The 20,117-nt window shown below is 46.2% G+C and overlaps 1 protein-coding gene and 1 long non-coding RNA gene across 6 annotated transcripts in view; one reads left to right on the top strand and one right to left on the bottom strand.

The window, feature by feature from the left end:
* LOC110349789 (uncharacterized) overlaps positions 1 to 20,117 on the bottom strand; it is a 70,141-nt gene that overhangs the window by 16,442 nt on the left and 33,582 nt on the right. The gene's annotated exons all lie outside the window — the stretch shown is intronic.
* Positions 1 to 20,117, top strand: part of Lyrm4 (LYR motif containing 4) — a 131,245-nt gene that overhangs the window by 97,110 nt on the left and 14,018 nt on the right. The window lies entirely within an intron of this gene.

Genomic DNA, 20,117 nt, shown 5'->3' with positions numbered 1-20,117 from the left:
GAGAATAAATAATCTGCCCTAGTCATGAAGCTGTGAGTTGCACCAGGATTTGGAAACAAGCCTTTCCAATTTTAAAGCCTTTGCTTTTTCTATTCTGCCTCCTGATAAAATGTGCAGAAATTTTATAACAAGCGGTAATTACGTGTCATTTGGGGCAAGAAACAGCCTTTTGATGGATCAGCCATTTGTGCAAGGACCTAAAACCGAGTGGAAGATTCATGGGCTGGGGAGAGAACATTCCCAGTGGGGCCTTGGGCAGAGGACACAGAGGGCAGCAGGAGCCAGGCGGAAAAGGGTGGGCTGCGAGCAGAGGTCAAAGCCCCTGAGCATTAGGGTAGAAGGCTGACTAAGTAGCAGTCACAGCTAGCCATGCCTTGAAAGTCCTAGCACAGCAGGGATTGACTGGGGGCCCGATCGGGGCTTGTGTTTAAAAGGGAGAGTCATGAGGAAGTGACATGGAGAATAAAGACATACAGTGCCCATAAATGTCTGTCCTAAAAAAAGCCAAACCCATGCCCAGGAACAGAGCTGAGAGACAGGCAGTGAAGACTCCACCCTTAGTGAATCTGGGGTGGAAGATGTGGCTTTAGCTGTAATTCTGTAACTCTCGAAAGTGCCGGGCCTGAGCATGCAGGGGTCATGGCTTGGAGGGAGCCCTGAGGCTGGGAGCTGAGGTGACTTCATCCGTGTCTGGCGGCGGCTGTTCCCAGAGCACATGCACGGTTGGTGGCTCTGTACAGAGCCCACAAGAAAGGACAGTTATGCTAACAGCTGACAGCGAGGGCCTCCTGGGCTCCAGGTCTGACGTGCCACAGACCCAGTTTCCTCCATTTTACCAATGAAGGCGCTGACACAATGTTAAATAACTTAACCAAGGTCACACAAGTAGGAAATGCCAAAGCTGCCTTTGAACCCAGGTCTTTTTTTTTGTTTGTTTTTTTGTTTTAAATTCTCTCATTGGTACGTTGTAGGTATACAGCACAGTTACATTTCTCATTGGGAATTGTACCTTTACATAATGCATCTTGGTTCTTATTTTTTCCCCATTCCTAGCCCCTCCCTTCACGCCCTCCACCCTTCCCTATTTACAAAGACTTTATTTCCATTTTTTCCATTTCTCATCATTTTTCCTTTCCCTTCTTTCCTTTCCCCTGCCCCTCCCACTACCCCTACCCCTTTGCACCTTTTCTTCCTATTTTACATTATCGATTATTCATTCTAATCATTGGTACATTTTAGATATACAATATAATGACATTCATCATTGGAAATTTGCACCTTTACATATTCTGTCTTGGTTCTTATTTTTCACCCTTGCCCAGCCCTCCCTTCAACCCCTCCATTCCTATTTACAAAGATTTTGTTCCTATTTTTCCATTTTCTCATATTAATCCCATTCCCTTCTATCCTTTCCCCTAGCCCTCCCACTTCCTTCCCCTTTGCCTCTTTTCTTCCTATTTCACATGACCTATTATACATTTAGTCCTTATTTACACTTTCAGTTTCTCACACCAGAGAAACTTCAGTATTTACACGTGTGTCCTATTCATTTCACTTAAGAGTATTGCCTCAATGTGCATCCACTTAGCTATGAATGTCTCTAATTTCTCATTTTTTATGGCTGAGTAGTACTCCATTTTATTAAAAAAACCACATTTTCTTGATCCAGTCTCCAGTTGATGGGCATTTGGGCTGTTTCCAAGTTTTAGCTATTACAAACTGCGTTGCTATGAACATGGGTGCACATATATCACTGTGGTATGATTCTTTTAATTCTTTAGGGAAGATCCCCAGCAGTGGAATAGTGGGGTCAAATGGGACTTCCAGTCCTAGTTCTTTGAGGTATCTCCATACTGATTTCCACAGTGGTTGCACCAGTCTACACTCCCACCAGCAGTGGAGCAGGGTTCCTCTTTCCCCACAGCCCCGCCAGCATTTGTTATTGGTTGATTTCATGATAGCAGCCATTCTTTCTGGAGTGAAGTGGAATCTCAGCGTTGTTTTCATTTGCATCTCTCAAATGACCAGTGATGTTGAACATTTTTTCATGTATTTATTTGCTATTTCTACTTCTTTATCTGAGAAATGTCTGTTCATTTCAGATGCCCACTTTTGGATTGGGTCTTTAAATTTGGGAGGTCTGATCTTTTTAAGTTCTTTATAGATTTGAGATAGTAAACCTTTGTCTGAGGAAGAGCAGGTGAAGATTTTTTCCCACATTGTGGGTTGTCTCTTCACACTGCTGGTGGTTTCTCTTGCTGTGCAGAAGCCTTTTAATAAGAAGAGATCCCATTTGTTGATTGTTTGTGCTAGTTCACGGGCAGCTGAGGTTTTGTTCATAAAATCTTTTCCTACACCGATGTCTTCAAGGGTTTTACCTAACCTCTGTTCCAACTGTGAACCCAGGTTTTAAGGCCTTCAGGTCCCAAGGCCTTTGGGTCCCCAGGCCTGGTTACACGGAGAAGGAAATGGGGTCTCACAATAGGAGACAGTCGCTTTGGAAGAAGAAAGCATTGCAGAGAGCAAGGGCTGATCCGTCCATTTATTAGTTTGCCATTCAAAACTCTTGAGTGAAGATTGATGATGGTGTTCCTCTGAATGATGCGTGCCTTGTCCTCTGTCAGTAGTCACCTGCCTTCCACAAGCCTCACACAGCGAGCGTTTGTGGGACAGGCGGCCTCTTAATGCCCCAGTTGCTTAGCCCGAACTAGGGTGACATCCGGAATGTCAGCGTGGACTGGGGATGCTGGAGGCCTGCGACGCCGCTTCTCTGCCTCTACATAAAGACTGAATGCTCAGTGATACCTTTTCCACATTTATCCTAGACTTTCTTGACATTATTTTTCAGAGACAAATGTACTTGCAGGAGATCATACAGGACATTCGCATGGTGACAAACTTACTGCTGTGATGAGCTAGTGAGCTCACATATCCTTGGACTGGCTTCTGCTTGCCTATTTTGAGCGCGCCCGTCCATGAGTGGGGTGTGTGTGTATGATTTTGAATGGGATTGCATACCTGATTTTTACATATATAAAATTTATATATGCCATATATAAATTGCTCTGGGTTTTCCACTATCTCGTTTTATTCTAATCATAGCTCAGGGGCAGGTTTATTTGAAGCCCTGACCACTCACTCACCCCAAATTGTTTTAAGATCTACAAAGCCCCTGTGATATCTGGATCTCCACAACCATCAGGATTTTAAGCCTACATTTTTCCTTCTGAAGACATTCCAAGGTATTTCGATCCCCTCGCATTTTAGTGTAATTTGGAGAAGCAAATCTGGAGGTTTGCCGTAAGGACCAGAAGTTTATGCTGTGACTAAAAGTAGACACCTGAGGAGGATTTGGACTCTAGCCTTACAGCCTGCTGTCTGACCTTGGCTAACCCTGAAGTCGCCCTTGCCTCAGTCTAGTGTCCAAGGTAACGAGCCAGGCACCACCCTTGATACCTGAGTCCTTAGGACCTGTAAGAATTAAGAGCCAAGGCCACGGAATACTCGCGAGTCTTGGGTGGAAGAGCCTCTCCTGGAAGCCTTGCTGTTGCAGGGCTTCCCTTGGTGTGCTTTTCCCATGCAGCATGGCTTCCTGTGGGTCCTTACTTTATGATCATCACTACATTGCTACCTATTTCACCTCTGCTTTGGAAAACCTGAAAATACTACACATATTAGTAGAAGTTTCTTGAATTAATGAACACTCAGAACTGTACCTTCAACAGAAAGCTAAATTGGTTAAATATTACCCAGTTATTGCACTATGGTGTTATTCTCCACCCTAAAAATGCAATTAATGGGAAATTTCAGTTAAAGTACAGTTTAGAAATATCAAACATCATTTCCAAAAAATGAAATTTTGTTAAAGGAGCTATTCTAAGCAGTTAAGAAATGAAAACTTTGATTCTGAAAAAAATCCAAAACCCACATATAATTTGATGCTTGGAAGTGCATTATAAATGACAAAATAAGCTAGATGTAGTGGCACACACCTGTAATCCCAGCACTGAGGAGGCTGAAATAGGATCATTTCACATTTGAGCCCAGCCTAGGCTACATAATGAGTTCAAGGCCAGCCCGAGCCACATAGCAAGACCCTGTCTCAAAAAAACAAAACAGCAAATACAGTATATATAGATATCTAGATATACAGGGTCCGCCAAAAAAGTCTATACATCAGGAAAAGAAAAACATAAATATTTTAATACTAAATATACTGAGACATCATGAGATCAATACAAGTTACCTTTGGCCTCTACAATTATAAGAGCTGCTCAAAGTGGTGACCACTGGCTTCCAGACATTTATTTTTAGCACAGCGAACTGCTGCTTGGGTGACCTTGGTCACTGAGATTTCTGCACATGCATGTTCCATTTCTTCCCTAAGGCCCGGCAGTGTAGTGGTTTTTCTGCAATGTACGACATCTTTTATGGCCCCCCATAAGAGAGTAACACCATCTGTTGAAAAAAATCATACTGTTTTTCTTTTCCTGGTGTGTACATTTTTTGCAGACTGTATATATGCATACACATACACATATACCTCAGTTCATGAACGCTTTTGTCTGCAAACTGTATACTGGGTGACAAACACGACAGCGGCCATCTTTCCCACACAAAAACAAACATGGCCTTCTTTTCCAGATCGTAGAACGAACTAAGTTCGTGAGCCAAGGCGCCCCTGTGTGTTTACCATGTGTTTCATTATATATTTTTTGTAAATATAGATGACAAATGACTTCAGGTAAGAGGCCATTCTGTTCTAGAGTAAACATTGGTGTTCTTTGGGGAGAGTTGGTTCTTTGCTGCTATAATGTGTGTGTCCTTACTGAACAGAGGCTATTACCTGTCACTCATCTGAAAATTTTTCTTTCACTAAAAAACTTGCATGACTTTTCTTATTTTTTCATCTGAATTTTGTTTTTAGAAGACGCAAGCCTCATTCAAGCATGATTTCAGGCTTGGGCCTGCCCAGCCAGGTCAGAACTGGAGCCCAGAGCCCCGCCCTCCCTCCGGCACCCCTCCCCGGACCCACACACTGAAGCTGCAGGGATCTGACAGCTGGGGCTCCCCGAGGCCTGTGCTTCTCCACGGGTTTCTTGCTGGGACAGTAGATGTTGGGGCGCGGGATGGCAACCACTGCAGACGTCGGACCCCCAGGCACACAGGCGGCCACGCCACCAGCAGCCGTCGTCCCAAGTGCTGGTGAGGAGGGCTCTCCCGGAGGCCGGTAGGGCTGCCTGACAAGGGTGTCCTCTCTGAGCAGGGGACCTGCGTCTGGGGCCTGGTGAGAGCAGAGGTGGGTAAAGGAGAGAGTGGGAAGGTCAGGTACCCCGGGGAGAAACCGAACGGCCATGGGGGACCTTGAGTGCTGCAGAGCTTCAGGCAACAGGGGTCCTTTTCCTGCTGCACATGGCAGGGAGTCTCAGCTCAGCCTCTGCTGCCAACTAATTCACAGAAGCAAAGTGAACACTAATCTTTCATCAGTGCAGCCACTAATGAGACCTGGAGCTTCCAGGAAAATTAGGTTTAACAAAATGCCACGCTGGTACTTCTCTGGGCAGATAAGAGCAGAGGAGGTGAGGCAGGAGGGCGAGCCTTGATCCTCATCTCCCAGCGCCTGCCTGGGCCAGCAGCACAGGGGAGTTGGGCACAGGGAGCGAGGGGAACAGGACAGGCTTCTCAGCACCCAAATACACATGACCGAGAGCTTTTCTACCTGCTTCCTGCCTTCCTTCAAACAGACTGAAAGCAATCCGTGCGGAAAACAATGTGAGCCTGTGTAAAATTTGGTTAAGTAATTCCCAGGCGTGTTTTGCTTAACCTGGGGCAATATGTTTTCTAGTCACGAGTAACCCACACCATCAGCCTCATGGTGATTTTCAGCCAAAGGAGGCATTCTGGCCACAGCATTTTAGATGAAGCCCTGAAGTGACTGTTTCTTGGTAACCTAATTAGGTATTTCAATCTGTCTCTAAATCCAGGTTAAAATGTTATGACATCGATGCCCACACATTTGCTGTGTTTGCAGTCATTAACCTGGTTAGAGAAAAAATATCTGCAGCGCTCCCTTGTTTTGGTAAGGTAATGAGTTTACATAGAACATAAATATGCTTCTAAATTGCTAGGAAACTTTTTTTTTTTTAGCTCAGACACAAATATCACAGCAAAGCTTAGCTTACCTGTCACCTAATAGGCACATCCTGAAAGTGTAAAATTACAGATCTACTCAGATGATCCTAGTGGCCATGACTTCCTGCTTCCACTGGGGTCAGTATCCCGACAAGGGAAAGTCCCTGCCTCCCGTAGGACAGATGGGGGAGATGCTGTCATCTCAGTGCTGTGTCCTCACGTGCTCCTCTGCTTTGCTGTGATTGGGTCCAAAAGAACCATCTTTGGTGTCCCGGGTCCCCTCCCTGCTCTCAGAGCCCAGTGTGGGAATATCAGAATTACTTTCTGTACCAAGTCCCACATTGGTTAATTCAGTGGCCCAGAAATCTCCTGGCTTTAACTTCCCATTGTCCATCTGTCCAAAAAGGAGAGTCCCTGACTCAGGTCTTTTTTTTTTCCTTTTTTGTAATTTATTTTTAATTGACATAATAGTTCTAATTTATGGGTACACTGTGACATTTCTGCACCTGTGTACTATGTATAATGACCAGATCAGGCTTGTGTCTTCTGTTAAGAGCAAGAAACCTTTCCCCAAAGGCTGCAGCTGTTGTCCCCACAGTCACACTGGCAGAGTTGCTTGTGTGATCACGTCCAGGCCATGCACTGGGCAGGCAGACCAAGGCCTCCCCGGTTGCCTTAGAGCCATCAAGCTGGCTGCCCAGGGGCTACAGAGAAACTGGCCTCCCCTGGGCAGAGTGGGGGCAGAACAACGTGGAGCTTTGTTGGGGAGGCCGGGGTTAAAGAGGGACAGCTGAGGAATGGGTCACTGACAGTGTCAGGCATGGTGGGTCCACTGTGAAGGGCCTGGCCCTGCAGGTATGCAGCTGTCACCATGGTACTGGGGAAGCACACACTGGAGTTTGAATCCTGGCTCCCCCAGCCCTGGGACCCTGGATAAGCTTCTGTATTTACCTTCTGGGCACTTCAGTTCTCACTGCTGAAAACTGAAGATAACATCTCCCTCAGAAGATGGCCTGAGAGAAAGATGGAGACAAGTGCCTGCCACAGGCCTCTCCAGCCACGAGGAACCCTCCGCGTTGCATGCAGTTCCTGCCACCCACAGGCCTCCCCTGTGCAGGACTGAGGAGGGCAATGGTGCGGCTCCACTAAGCTCTCAGGCTAGTGATGTGTGGTGGGTGTGATGCCCTGTGCTCCAGCAGCCTGCCGTCCAGTGAGGCAGGCAGGGCTGGATGCGGTGTTGTAACCACCATGTGTGGCGACAGAAGATTAGAATATTCAAAGCAGTGAAGTGAGGATGTAGAATGCATGTGCCAGAGGAATTGCAGGAATGAGAAAAAGCAATCGTACAGAGCTCGTCTTGGGGCACAGCGTCCAGGTAGACGTCACAGCTCACGGAAGGGGTCATGAGTGCTAACAATGGGAACAGGAAGGATGTGTGAACTCCGGAGATAATGCACAGGCTGAGTATGCGGGCTTGGGGCTCAGGACATGGGCCTGGTCTAGAACTACAGATGTAACAGCCTGTGTTACTGTAGCACTGGTGATAAGGCCAAGGGTCTAAGTGAGACCCCAGGCAGTAGGTATTTATTAAAGATGCATCAGTTGCCAGGGATTTAGCTCAGTGGTTTCATTGCCTGCTGCGCAAGTGCAAGGACCCGAGTTTGATCCCTGGTACCAAAAAACAAAAAAAAGATGCATCGGTGGCCTTCTGAAGTTTTATATCATTTCATATCAACATCCATAAGGAATGAAGAAATTATGTTTCTGCTCTTTGGCAACCATCTGTCCTGTGATTTTTCTTTTCTTCCTTATAATGGCTAGGATCCTGTTGCTCTGCCTTTAGATTAAGCTTTTCTACATTGTGAACAGAAGGTCTGTGGCTGTCAGAATTGCCACAGCCATCGCCCTCACCGTTCAGCGGTGAAGGAAGTTGACTTAGGAATAAGGCACTGCTTCATCTTGGTTCTCACTCTATTTCAGTCCTGGCCCTGCCGCATATTAGTTATGTGCGGTGAAGCATCTCTCAAATCTTTATAAACCTGTTCTTCTGCAAAATAAGAATAATGGCTCTTACCTAAGAAAACTAGGTACAGTGTGCAGGATACGATGCACTTTACCTGCCCCAGAGGAAACGGCCAGTAGATGTCAGCTTCTGACACCATTTTCTTCTCTGTTCAGACAGAAACAAACTCCAAGAAAGCAGGAAGGCTTGCCTCATGCTTCATCTCATACAACCAAACAGTAACACTCTGGTTGTACGTTTAATGGGGTGTGGATATTTATCACAGGTCTTACAGCGCTCTTTAGAAGCCAACTTCCATTTCCGGCTGGACGATGGGGCACCTTTCTGCCTCACCAGCGTGTTCTCTATGAGGAGCGCTTCTTCCCTGGGAGCCCCCCCATCTGGCCACGTCACACGTTCAGCTTATGCTAGGAACTGTGGCCTGCACTCTCTTCCTGTGGAACTTCAAACATCCCACCATGAGAACCAAGAGCCTGAGCAGAGTCCTGCTCCGCCTTGCTGAGACTCAGCTGGGGGATTGCAGGACCTGGTGGGGAGGCCAGCTCCCAGACACACCGGCCCCACTTCCAGACAGGGATTCGGAATGCTAAGGAGATTTACCAGCTTCCAGGACAACAGCTCACTGGGATGCTGTGAAAAGGGGGGAAGAAAACCCTGTGGCTTCGTATCCCTTGTGAGGATTTCGCTGGACAGATTTCTCACACATGAGCCATTCCTCTCCTCATCTGAGCTGGGGTGAGGCCTCTGTCCCCAAGCCCAGCCTGCATGCCGTGCTACAGGAGGAAACCAGGGCCATCAGTCAGACCATGGGGAGCCTCCCAGTGGCTCAGCCCTGAGACCAGCTGCCACCCATTTGCTTTTCCTCACGCACACTCGGAATGGCATTCTGATGATGGGTCACATCAGCTCTCCCCTTCTCTAAGCACTTCTTTTCTGGGGTATGAAGCAGCTCTTTGGGGAAGAAAGCAATTTGATGTCAGGGGCTCCTTTGAGCCTTGGGAATTAGGCCTCAGAAGCTTGGAATTGGAGCTCAGCTGCTGGTGGAAAATACACTGTGAATGTTTTATTCAGCAATGCATATATAACATTGAGCAGAATCCAAATACATAAATCACTTATACAATAGCTGTTAAGAGCTACCCTCCAGCATTTTCAGACTCTGCTGCCAGAATTGCTTGCAAAGTCCTCTATTGCCATCTGCTGGCCATGTGTATTTTACGCTGGTAAATTCATGTTTTTTGTTCCCCATAACCCCTGACTTCATTGTAGTTCCTTGGTTGTCAGGTTTTTATAGGACAAAATTTGCCCCAACTGAAGCTGAATTGCCTTGTGATTTGAGGGTCAGAGAGGAGACCTTTAGCACTCTTTCAGTTTCTGGCAGAAGAGACAAAACAGGATAGAAAAAGATGGCAAGCCAGTTTTCCCCTTGGTTTTATACTAGCTCTGTGCACTTTGTGGACCTCTGAATGTGGCCTTCTTGTCAGCCTGCACCTCAGAGCCAAGTACTCGGTTTGTCTTATAATGGATTCTGTCCCTGTAACTCTCAACCTTTCAGTGTCTTTGTTTTCAACCTATCTGTCGAAGACATAGGCATTCTGAAGTAACATGACCAGTATCCCTGCCTGTGAAGAGGCATGGGTTCAGGCAGTGATGGGCACGGAGCCCAAAACCTTGCCCAGAGGTTTCCGTTAATCCATAGAACCAGCAGGCACATTTGGTCCCCTGCATGAAAACAGCCATCATATCCCGGTGAGAGTGCCCTGCCAACAAGGCGTCAGCCTCAGCTCTAATTGAAGATCCACTCGCTTTGCATCCTTGGCCTCTTTGATACGGCCACAGGCTGGGGAACACTCACGTGAATTATCAGCATCACGCTGGAGCCGTGCTGAACAGGAGGAGCCTGCCTCGAGGTCCCACCAGCTCTGAACCAGGACACACAGCATCGTGGCACCTTGAAGGTTCATGAGAAGCTGGACGGAGCATATCCACAGTGCAGCCACGGGGTGAGTCAGGGTAGTCAGGGACTCCGCAGTGCTGAAGAAATGTGAGACACTGCCCATACCTGCACTGTGCCCTTCAGTGAGACACATGGACAAGAAGTCACAACTGGAGATGACTGAGCTCTTTCTGGGTAAAAGCATCCAAACACTGAAGTTAGGTGGCGGAGTTACAAAAGCACAGTGGGCTCCTCAAATCTGGGCATGGCTGCGAGCCCCAAGGAGACATTAACATGGTCTCCTGATACAAAGGCTAAGTCAGGGGAAGAGGACAATTGTGTTTCAGATTTAAAGGAACAAAGTAAAACAGATATGGAAGGGTTGTGGAATCAGAATAGCAGAAATGAAAATCAAGAATCTGACAACTCAAAGACCACAGTATCATTCCTCCTGCACAGTAAGTCACTTCCCAAAACTTAGTATATTAAAGCAATGGTTTTCATTAATTGCCACATGCTGCATCTGAGAGCAGAATCAGACAAGGCACGGTGAGGGTGCTCTGCTTTGTCCACAGTGACCAGGTCTCAACCTTTTGAGTTGGTGGCTGTAGTCATCTCATTCATTACTTGTCTGGTGATTGGTGCTAGCTGGCCGCAGGGACCTGGCCAGGGTTCAGCCAGAACATGCACCCAGCACCCTCTCCACAGAGCCCAGGCTTCCTCACAACACGGTGGCCAGGCTCCCAGAGCAAGAGTCCCCAGAGAAAGCCAGGCAGAGCCACACTGCCTTCAGAACATAGCCTCGCAGTATGTTGGTAAAGGTCACAGGGCCTGCCTGGGCCCAAGGGCAAGCATGAACCCCTTCTCTCAGCAGAGGGGGATCAAGTCACACCACAACACAACAATGAATGCAGAAAATGCCATTTACCATGCTCAGCTCATTCGTGTCATGAACCCTCAGTGGCCACCAGACGGGTTGGCGAAGGTGGCAGTTTAGGCCAGTGTGGCAGCTGTGCAGAAGCTGACCTCCAGTCTGTACTTTAGTCTTAGCCTCTCGGGGTCTGTTTCTTCTTCCCAGAAACAAAAAGACTGAGCTCAGGCTGAGGGTATGGCTTAGAGCAGTGCTTGTGCCCGGCATGCACGAGGACCTGGGTTCCATCCCCAACACCCATCAACAGAACCCATCAGGAATCTATGATTAGCCTTTTGTTACACACTGATGCGTGTGCCCCAGTGTAGTGAAGGGGGTGGGGGGTGGGGGCTGGGGTGGTGAAAGTTTGGAAAATTGAGAAAAGCCTCCCTTGAATTCTAATTCCCCTCCCCACCGTGAGGACCCCAAATTAGATGATCTCTTAAAATCCCTCCCTTGATAATCCTGGGCCTTTTTGAGCTTCAGTTACTTGCCCTGTAAAATGAAGGACTTTCTAAATTGCCAGTAAACCTTTCCCCAGCCCTCATATGTTGAATGTTAGCGTATATTTTGACATAATGAGGTTCCTTTCTCCACACTAATATTGTTTTGCTACAGTGGACCCGTGAGACTGCAGAAGCAGCCCTGTGTTGATAAGCACCTACCAAGGCTGTCGGAGATGTTCTTTCTGTAGAACGGCGGAAACTTTTGTAGTCAGAAAGGGCCTTGGGAATCACCACACTCTGTTCTACAGATGAGAAAACTGAGGCACAGATGTTCAAAGCAAATCAGGCTGAAGTCCATTGCCCTGGGCAGTGTCCTTCCCTGTTTGCGTGACGTTGTCCTTTTTTTTTTTTTCCTTGGTACCAGGGATCGAACTTGGGACCTTGCACCTGTAAGGCAGGCAATGGAACCACTGAGCTAAATCCGCGGCCCAGTCCTTTTAATAGAGGATACGTAGGGCCAGGGATTTAGCTCAGTGGTTTTGCCACCTGCTGCACAAGCGCAAGGACCCAAATTTGATCCATGGTACCAAAAAAAAATAAGAGGATACGTAAACATGGGAGTCACACCACCACGCTGCCTCTGTCTGCACTGTAATTCCACAATGTCATAAATGCTCTTTCTAATGGACATGTAGATCTTTCAAATCTACATTTAAAAACTGCAAGTATCCAGGGGTACTTGTGACCACACGGGGAGGCTCCCAGCCCAGTCCCTGGAGAGCGGCAATGTGAATCCCTGCAGGACTGCATATTTAAAAGACATGGACAGGCTTGGTAATCCATCAGGCGAGTTGTGCAGGAGGTGAACGGTGGCACAAGGAAAAGAAACGGGTCTACACTGTGGTTTCAATTTGTGTTACCTTTTCTTTGTAATCGTGGTAAAATACAGGTGATGTAAAACTGCTGCACTGGCCGGCTTTGAGTGTGTGTGTTACAGTGTTACCGTGAAATGTTAGGCCTCACATACACACAAGGGCAAATCAACACGAAGCACACGGTGGCTTTTCAGGGCCCAACTCCATGCTCCCAACGTGGGGTCCGCCCTCAGCCACACTGAACACTGGCACAACACTGAGACTTCTGAGTTGTCAGGTGCTTAGATTGTCTAGTTTGTCTAAACCTGCATGTTGCTCTGATGCTAAGGCCTAAGTAGTTTGGATCTGTGCATTGCGTATGCTTAAATTCCTCTTCCTCCAAATGTATTTTGTAAATCTTACAAAATTTAGTTAAGCTTTATTTTTTAAAAAACTGTAATATTAGACACAATTATAGCAAAAGCGTCAAAGCTCCACGTTTTACACCAGCCCAATATTTACGTTTACCTAATACTCCCCAGCTTCCTGCTTCAGTGTGTATTGTGTAGGAATGCAGTGTGACCTGTGCCATGAACAGACCTCGGTATTCTGTTGTCTAACTTTGGAGTGTGTTCCACTGTTGGTCAGCGTTTCAGATGGGAAACATGGCCGTGTTTCTGGAATCGCCAGTGACAGGATCGTTTGAACTTTGACTGTTTCTCCATTAAATGAGGTGAAAGTGCAGCGTGGTGTTTGAAAGGTCCTGAACACTGGGTTGGCAGGAGGGGCCGAGCCCGCTGCATGGGTCCCTGGCTGCTGTCAGTTGGAACAGGCTGTTTACCCTCCGAGGCCTTGATCTCCTTGACGCTACAATGGAGTGGTTGCTTTCTTTCAGTTTATTTTGTATCACTGTTTGCGGTACATAATGTTTGCATTCCTCGTGTGGAGTTGGTCCCTGGACAGAAGACATCTGCGTTCCTTCTTTCATCCTCTTCTCTCCACCTCTTGGTCCCTTTCCCTTTGAGAACTATCTCCTCTACTTCTTGTTATCTTTGATTTTGCTCTCCATGGAAACTCTGGTTTCGGAGTTGATTCTTTGTTTTTATGTTTGATCAGCACACAATTGTACATATTTATGGGGTTCAGTGTCATACTTTCATACATGTGTACAGCAGTGCCTTGTTTCAAACTTCCATAATTCTGAGGAAAATAGCCACACTCATGTTCGAGCTGGAAAGATGGCCACCATCGTGTTTGTCACCTAATGCAGAACTTGCGAACAAAAACAAAACTTTGCCAAGTGCTTCTGTTGGCAAACCAAATTGTTGACAAACAGAAGTATTCGTGAGCTGTGGATACCACTGTAGTTTGTGTAAGGATCAAATCAGAGCAGTTAACATTTCTTTGTGTTGAGAGCCTTCAGACCCCAACTTCTCTGTATTCGCAGATTCTAATAAGTTGCAAACTATTTACAGCACTAGAGCTTATCCCTATCTAACTGTACTTTGACACCCACTCAGCAGCGTCTCTCTGAGGTCAGCTCTTTCTGGCCACTACATAGAAGTGGAACATGCAGTGTTTGTCTGTGTCTGGCTTATTTCACTTAATATTCCATTGCGTACTTACACAGGTCCAGCACATATATGAAAAATATTCAGCAACAATAACATCAGGAAATATGAAGAGCAAAACCACAGTGAGGATGGTCAGTATCAAAAAGAAAAAATAACAAACCCTAGCAAGGTTGCAGAGAATGGGAAGAATGTAAAGTAAGATAGCTATTACAGGAAACAGTACGAAGGTCCCTCAAAAAGTAGAAATAAAGGCCTGGGGATTTGGCTCAGTGGTGCCTCCGCCTGCTTCGCAAGCACAAGGTCCTGAGTTCAATCTCCAGTACCGAAAAAAAAAAAAAGTAGAAATCACAAATTTGAGTCCTGCTTTGGCAACTGAGCAAGACCCTGTCCTATCTCAAAACTACCAAATAAATAACTACAAAGGGCTGCAGATGTAGCTCAGTGTTAAGTGCCCCTCTTCAATCCCCAGTGCTGAAGAAAAAAACCTAGGATTCAGCACTCATACTAAGAGAAATGAAGTCAGTATTTCAAAAAGATCCGTATGTCCCCATGTTTACTGCAGCACTGATCACAGTAACCAAGGCTTGGAACAAACCCAGGTAGGTGTCTGTCAGCAGATGAATAGATGAAGAAAATGTGGTATACATACACCAGAGATTTTACTCCTTACTTCCTGGGACTGTTGATAAGGGTAACCATTCAACTATATATATGAAGAACCTAGAATAAGTGCCTGAAACATAATAAGTACTCAATGAGCATTAATATTGTTCTCCTTTCAAGATTAAACTCATTATCTATAGCAACTACTTTGAAATCTTTTTGTGAATACTGCAATAACTATTCTTTAAGACTTTAGTACTAGTGTGATTTTGGAGAGCAAAATTTCTGTGTCTAGGCCGGGGATTTAGTTCAGTGGTTTCGCTGCCTGCTGCCCAAGCGCAAGGACCTGAGTTTGATCCCCGGTACCACAAAAAAAAAAAAAAAAATTTCTGTGTCTAAATGATCAATCTCATTTCTAACTTTTAACTATTATTCAATATCTCTAGAACCCACTTGTACTTGAAATCCCAAAGAACTCTTCCTCCCTGTTAACTCCTAGCTTTTATTTACTTCTTCTCTTTGCACCCGTCAGCCCCTTATCACATCTGGCACCAGGGTTGGTTCCTGTGACATCCTGTGCTTTCCTTGGTTTTCAGAGGGGAACATGTTAGGGTCCCTTATGCAATACACAGCTCTCGCCATGCGCTGTATAAGGGTTTTGGTCACAGTTTGGAAATCATGAATTTTAATACTTTATTCTAACTGGCTGCTGATTTTTAAGTGAGGAAAATTATTTACTTTCATATGTATTCTTTATACAAATACATACAATGAAACATTATTTGGCAGTAAAAAGAAAGTACTACTATATGCTACAGGGTAGATGACCCTTGGGAACATGATGCTAATGTTTGAAAGAACATAACAGACCACGTACTGTATGATTTTATTTTATGGACAGAATAGGCAAATCCAGAGTCAGTAGATTAATGGTTACTGATTGGCAGTGGCTAGGGAAAAGGAAAGATCTGAGGGATGTTGTATTAGTCAGCTTTTCGTTACTGTAACTAAGTACCCGAGACAGGCTACTTTATTTTTTAAAAAGCAAAGAAAAAAGGTCTGTTTTGGCTCAGGGTTCTGGAGATGCAGGGTCCAGAAGCATGGCATGGGCTCTGGGGAAGCTCTTCCCACCCAGCCCTGTGCCCACCATGCTGCCTCCCTAATGTGTATCTGTATCTTATCTGTTGGGTTTTCTCCCTCTCCATATAAAGCTGCCAGGATTTGGTCATGGGCTGCCACCCTAATGACCCAGTCTAATCACTTTTCAAATGACCCTCCCTTAAACATCACCATCAGATTGTTTCTGCCCTTTTATCACCATTAGCAGAAGACTGAAGATTAAACTCCTGCATGCATTTGGGAAGGCAAACCCTATTCAAACCATAGTGAGTGACAACCACTGAGTGTGGTGATTCTTCTGAGGTAATGAAGATGCCTTAAAATCGGTGATAGTGATATATGCACAATGGTGAATGTACCAAAACCACTGAGCTGTACATTTTAAATTGATAGAAGAGACACGAGAACGAGAACAGTTTTTTCCTGCAGAACACTGAGGCCAGCAAGGGTCAGCAGCCTGGTCTGCCCCCAGGCATGTTCCTTGGAGCAGGTCAGCTCACTGCTAGGAGAGGCTGGTGGGAGCCTGTGCGCCCACCTGGAAGGAAGGGCCACCTTTCCCGCCAATGCCCAGGGCTGTTGCAATAGAAGTAACCTGTGAGCTAGAAGCCACTCAGTGAGTGCTGTGTGCCATATACTGTACGTTATACAAACACCCACCATCTAATTTGTGTAAGATTGGTATTAGCCCTCAGGCGAGGAAACTAAGCCTTCAGGGCTAAGTGGTAAACCAGTTTCAGAGCCAGTGTTCTAGACAGCATTAGAGTCAGCTTTCAAAGCCCAGGCTGTTAACTACTGGGTTATCCTACCTTCCCTTCTCAACCCCGAGCCTAGCCCCATTCAAGAAGGCAGCAGGAAACTGTGGGCAAATTTATCATTTAGAAGACCCCTGGCTTGGTTGAAAAGTATGGGGTAGAATTATCATATGATCCACCAATTCCGTTTCCAGGTCTAGGCCCCTCAGAATTCACAGTGGGGACCTAGTGTCACATCTAGGCCAGAGTCATAGGGAGACAGAGTTGAACAGTGGATGCCGGGGCTGAGCAGGGAGTGGGCAGTTGCCTAATGGGGCAGCATTTCAGTGGAGGACGACGACAAAGCTGTGGGGACGGTGGTGGTGATAGTGGCTGCAAACAGCGTGATTGCACTTAATGACACCAAAGTGTCTGCCCAGAAGATGGTTGAGATGGTGGATTTAACATTGTGCATACGCATACACACACACACACACACACACACGCGCGCGCGCGTAATGGAGTTCACTGCAGCTTCTAGAACTAGAAATGTTTGAGTAGATTCAACAGGAAAATTTAAAAGAGAATTCTTGTCTTTGAGAGCCACACCTGGGCCCCGGGAAGCCACCCTCAGGGCTCCCTGTCCAGGGGATGCAGTTGGTTTCAGAGGAAGGGACAAGGAGGCCGCATCTTCTTAAATGCACAACTGGCACCGCTGTCTCCCCGTTTGTTGGCAGCAGCCGAGACTTTGTCTTTCTTGATTACAAAAAGATTGGAACAATACAAAAACAGAACAGTATAATGGCCACCGCACTCACCCCCACTTTTAACAAGTAAGTGCTCACGGCCATGATTGTTAGTTTTTTTCATCTGTGTGCACTCTCGCACCTTCTCGTATTATTCTGAGGAAATTTATATAATTTCGTATAAAACTATGTTTGTATCTGCAAAGATTGACTTTTTAAACCATAACTGCACCCCATTATAACATAATTCCTTAATATTATCAAAGCATTTAGGTTTGTCTCACAGATGCAGTTTTTCCAAGTATGCATGGCTCTGTTGTTTTTTAATTTTTTCTAAATTGCATTTAAGGCTCACATTTATTTTTATTGGACAGCATTTCTTTGGGGGTTTTTGATGCCAGGGATCGAACTCAGGACTTTGCACTTGCCAGGCAGGCGCGGTGCCCCTAGCTACACCCCCGGCTATTCTACACTTTATTTCTTGGTGGCACCCAGGGAGGGCCTCACTGCTGAGCAGGCGTCTGCGGCTTGGCTCCACACAAGCCCTGTGTGAGTGTTGGAGTGGAGTCAGGGAAGGCTCTGGCTGATGGCTCTCCTAAATCCTAAACACCTTCAAGAGGCATCCAGACTCCACCCGTCCCCCACCCCTACTCTTTCCTTGTAATTTCTTTGCTGAAGCAGTCAGTCTCATGTTTGGATTTTGCTGATTTCATGTGTGTTTTTTCATCATGATCTATACAAAGCTGAATCTTAACCAACCTGGTTCTCAGCCCTGCCCGGACACTGCACTCACCTGAGCATTTCAAATCTTTGTTTCCCACTCATACCACTTGTTGCTTTGTAAGTAAGTTAAACATGCAATTACTGTATGACCAGCAGTCCCACCCCAAAAGAATTGAAACATGTTCAAACAAATCCTCATGGCCAGGCATGGTGGTGCATGCCTGTAATCCCAGCACTGAAGAGGCTGAAGCAGGAGGATCACCATGAGTTCAAGGGCAGCCTGAACCACATAGGGAGACCCTGTCTCCAAAAACCAAACTTCTAGGCAGATACTCATAGCAGCATTATTATTTACAGTGGCCAAAGAAGGGGAAGCGGCCCAGATCCCCTAGTGGTATGTTCACGCCATAAAACCTTGTGCCACTTACTAGATGATCCATTCCTGTGAAATTTCCAGAGTAGGGAAACTGTAGACATAGAAAGTGGATTAGTGGTTATGTGTGTACACCACAGTTGCTAAAAATTTTGGTCTATAAGCAACACCCCAGACAACCCAGACAAAATCAGCCATAACTTAACCAAGTGTGGCCCATGCATCAGAATGTTCCAAAGCCCTCCCAGGGATGCTGAAGTTTGGAGTCACTGACAGAGGCCAGACTGGTCAGGGTCACCTCCCTCAAGGCCTCTTCCTAGGAGACAGCTCTGTGCAGGTCTGCGTGCTTACTGAATGTAGAAGGCAGCCCCATGTTTCAGCTCCTAGCAGACAACAGGCTCTATCAGAAATCTGCTCTCCAGAGTCAGGCAAAATGTGCTCTTTTTTGAAAATGAAATGTTAGAAAACCTGAAAAGATTGATCATCTTATACTGCCCTGATTTTTTCTTTAATGTGAGAGGGTCCCCCTTTCTTGCTGCCATGTAAATGTATACTAGTGCCCCATGTAACATAGCCCGAGAAAGGGCTCTGAGACAAGTGGCCCTCAGGCTTCCTGCACACGTGTGTGCACACATCCTGCCACATGCAGACCCCAGTTCTATCCTGGCCACTTCTCACGAAAACTAGGAGGCAAAGGAACTGCTGCCAATTCCTCAGGGAGACAGCTGCACATTCTCGTCACCTTGTCACCGCTTCTGTCCAGGACGGCAGTGAATCACAGCAGGCAGGTTTGCCTGCCCTAGAAAGCAAACGCCATTTCCGTAGCGAGGCTTGCTTCCTGGGAGCACGGGTGAGGGCACAGTGGCAGCCGGCTTTGTGGCTTTGGCAGACTTGCAGAGAGGTTCAATGTGAACAGGACTTCTAGTTCTCCTTTGCTTCCGCCAACTTTCTTTTTGGGCCAAATCTGAGTCAACTTGAAAAAGACTAGGCAAGTGCCTTGCTCCTCCCCATGGAGCGGATGGCATGTGATTTCCTTGCACAGGTTCACTTGATTATTATCCCAGACCCCCACTTCTGAAGGCACCAGTGGCTGAGATGTTCTCCCCCAGGTCAAACAGCCTTCTGAATAAGGTAAGGTCTCCATTGCAAATTCTGACCAGCAACAACAAGCAGATACTCTTTCAGAGGAAGTGTGTTTAGTCAAAACGAGTCACGGATTTCTAAGTCTGGAGACCTGGAAGGTATATCTCAGCTCCGTAATTCATTTACCAGTGGTGCAAATGTAGACAAGTCACTAAATCCCTCTGAATCCATTTATTTGTTTATAAAGTATATATACATTGAACTGGGCAGGTGTAAAAATTGTGAGAAACTAAGTAAAACATCTAAGCATAGCACATGCCTCATAAACGTTAGTTCCGCAAGTACGTATTGCTGTGTAGGTAAAGCAGGTAGACTGAAAACTTAATCCCTAGGAGGCAGGGAGGTTAAGGGTAGGTACAGACACACTGTCCTCCTTTCCTGTAGGTATGTCCTGAAAGCCTCAAGGAGCGGGTGTGACCAGGGGAGCTCGTTTTAGGTTACACTGATAGATCTCAATCAATCAACTGGGGCTGGTTAGTAGCATGAGATAAAGGTATAAACCAGAGATACAGCTATGAAGCTAAGGAATACAACGGTTGCCCTCAATTATACTTGTTTCCTGCTCTTTTCACAAAAATATATTGCTCTAGAATGTCATTTTTAATGGGTACATAGTAAGGGTGTACTATAAGAGAGAAAGCAACACACAGCTCTGGCAGCTAATTTGAAAAATCTTAAAAATAACCTAAGAAGTGGAAAGCACTAGATCGGTCATCGTACGAGAGACTAGATGATCTCCTGGTTCGAGCCTCCCCCACCCCATGCGGAGGATGGAACTCAGGCTCTGGAGCTGTACTCTTCCGG

The sequence above is a fragment of the Heterocephalus glaber genome, unplaced genomic scaffold (genome assembly GCF_053883595.1).
Source record: "Heterocephalus glaber isolate CG9 unplaced genomic scaffold, H.glaber_assembly_v1.0 deba00001472, whole genome shotgun sequence".
Classification (NCBI taxonomy): domain Eukaryota; kingdom Metazoa; phylum Chordata; class Mammalia; order Rodentia; family Bathyergidae; genus Heterocephalus; species Heterocephalus glaber.
This window is presented reverse-complemented; position numbering and strand designations above follow the sequence as displayed.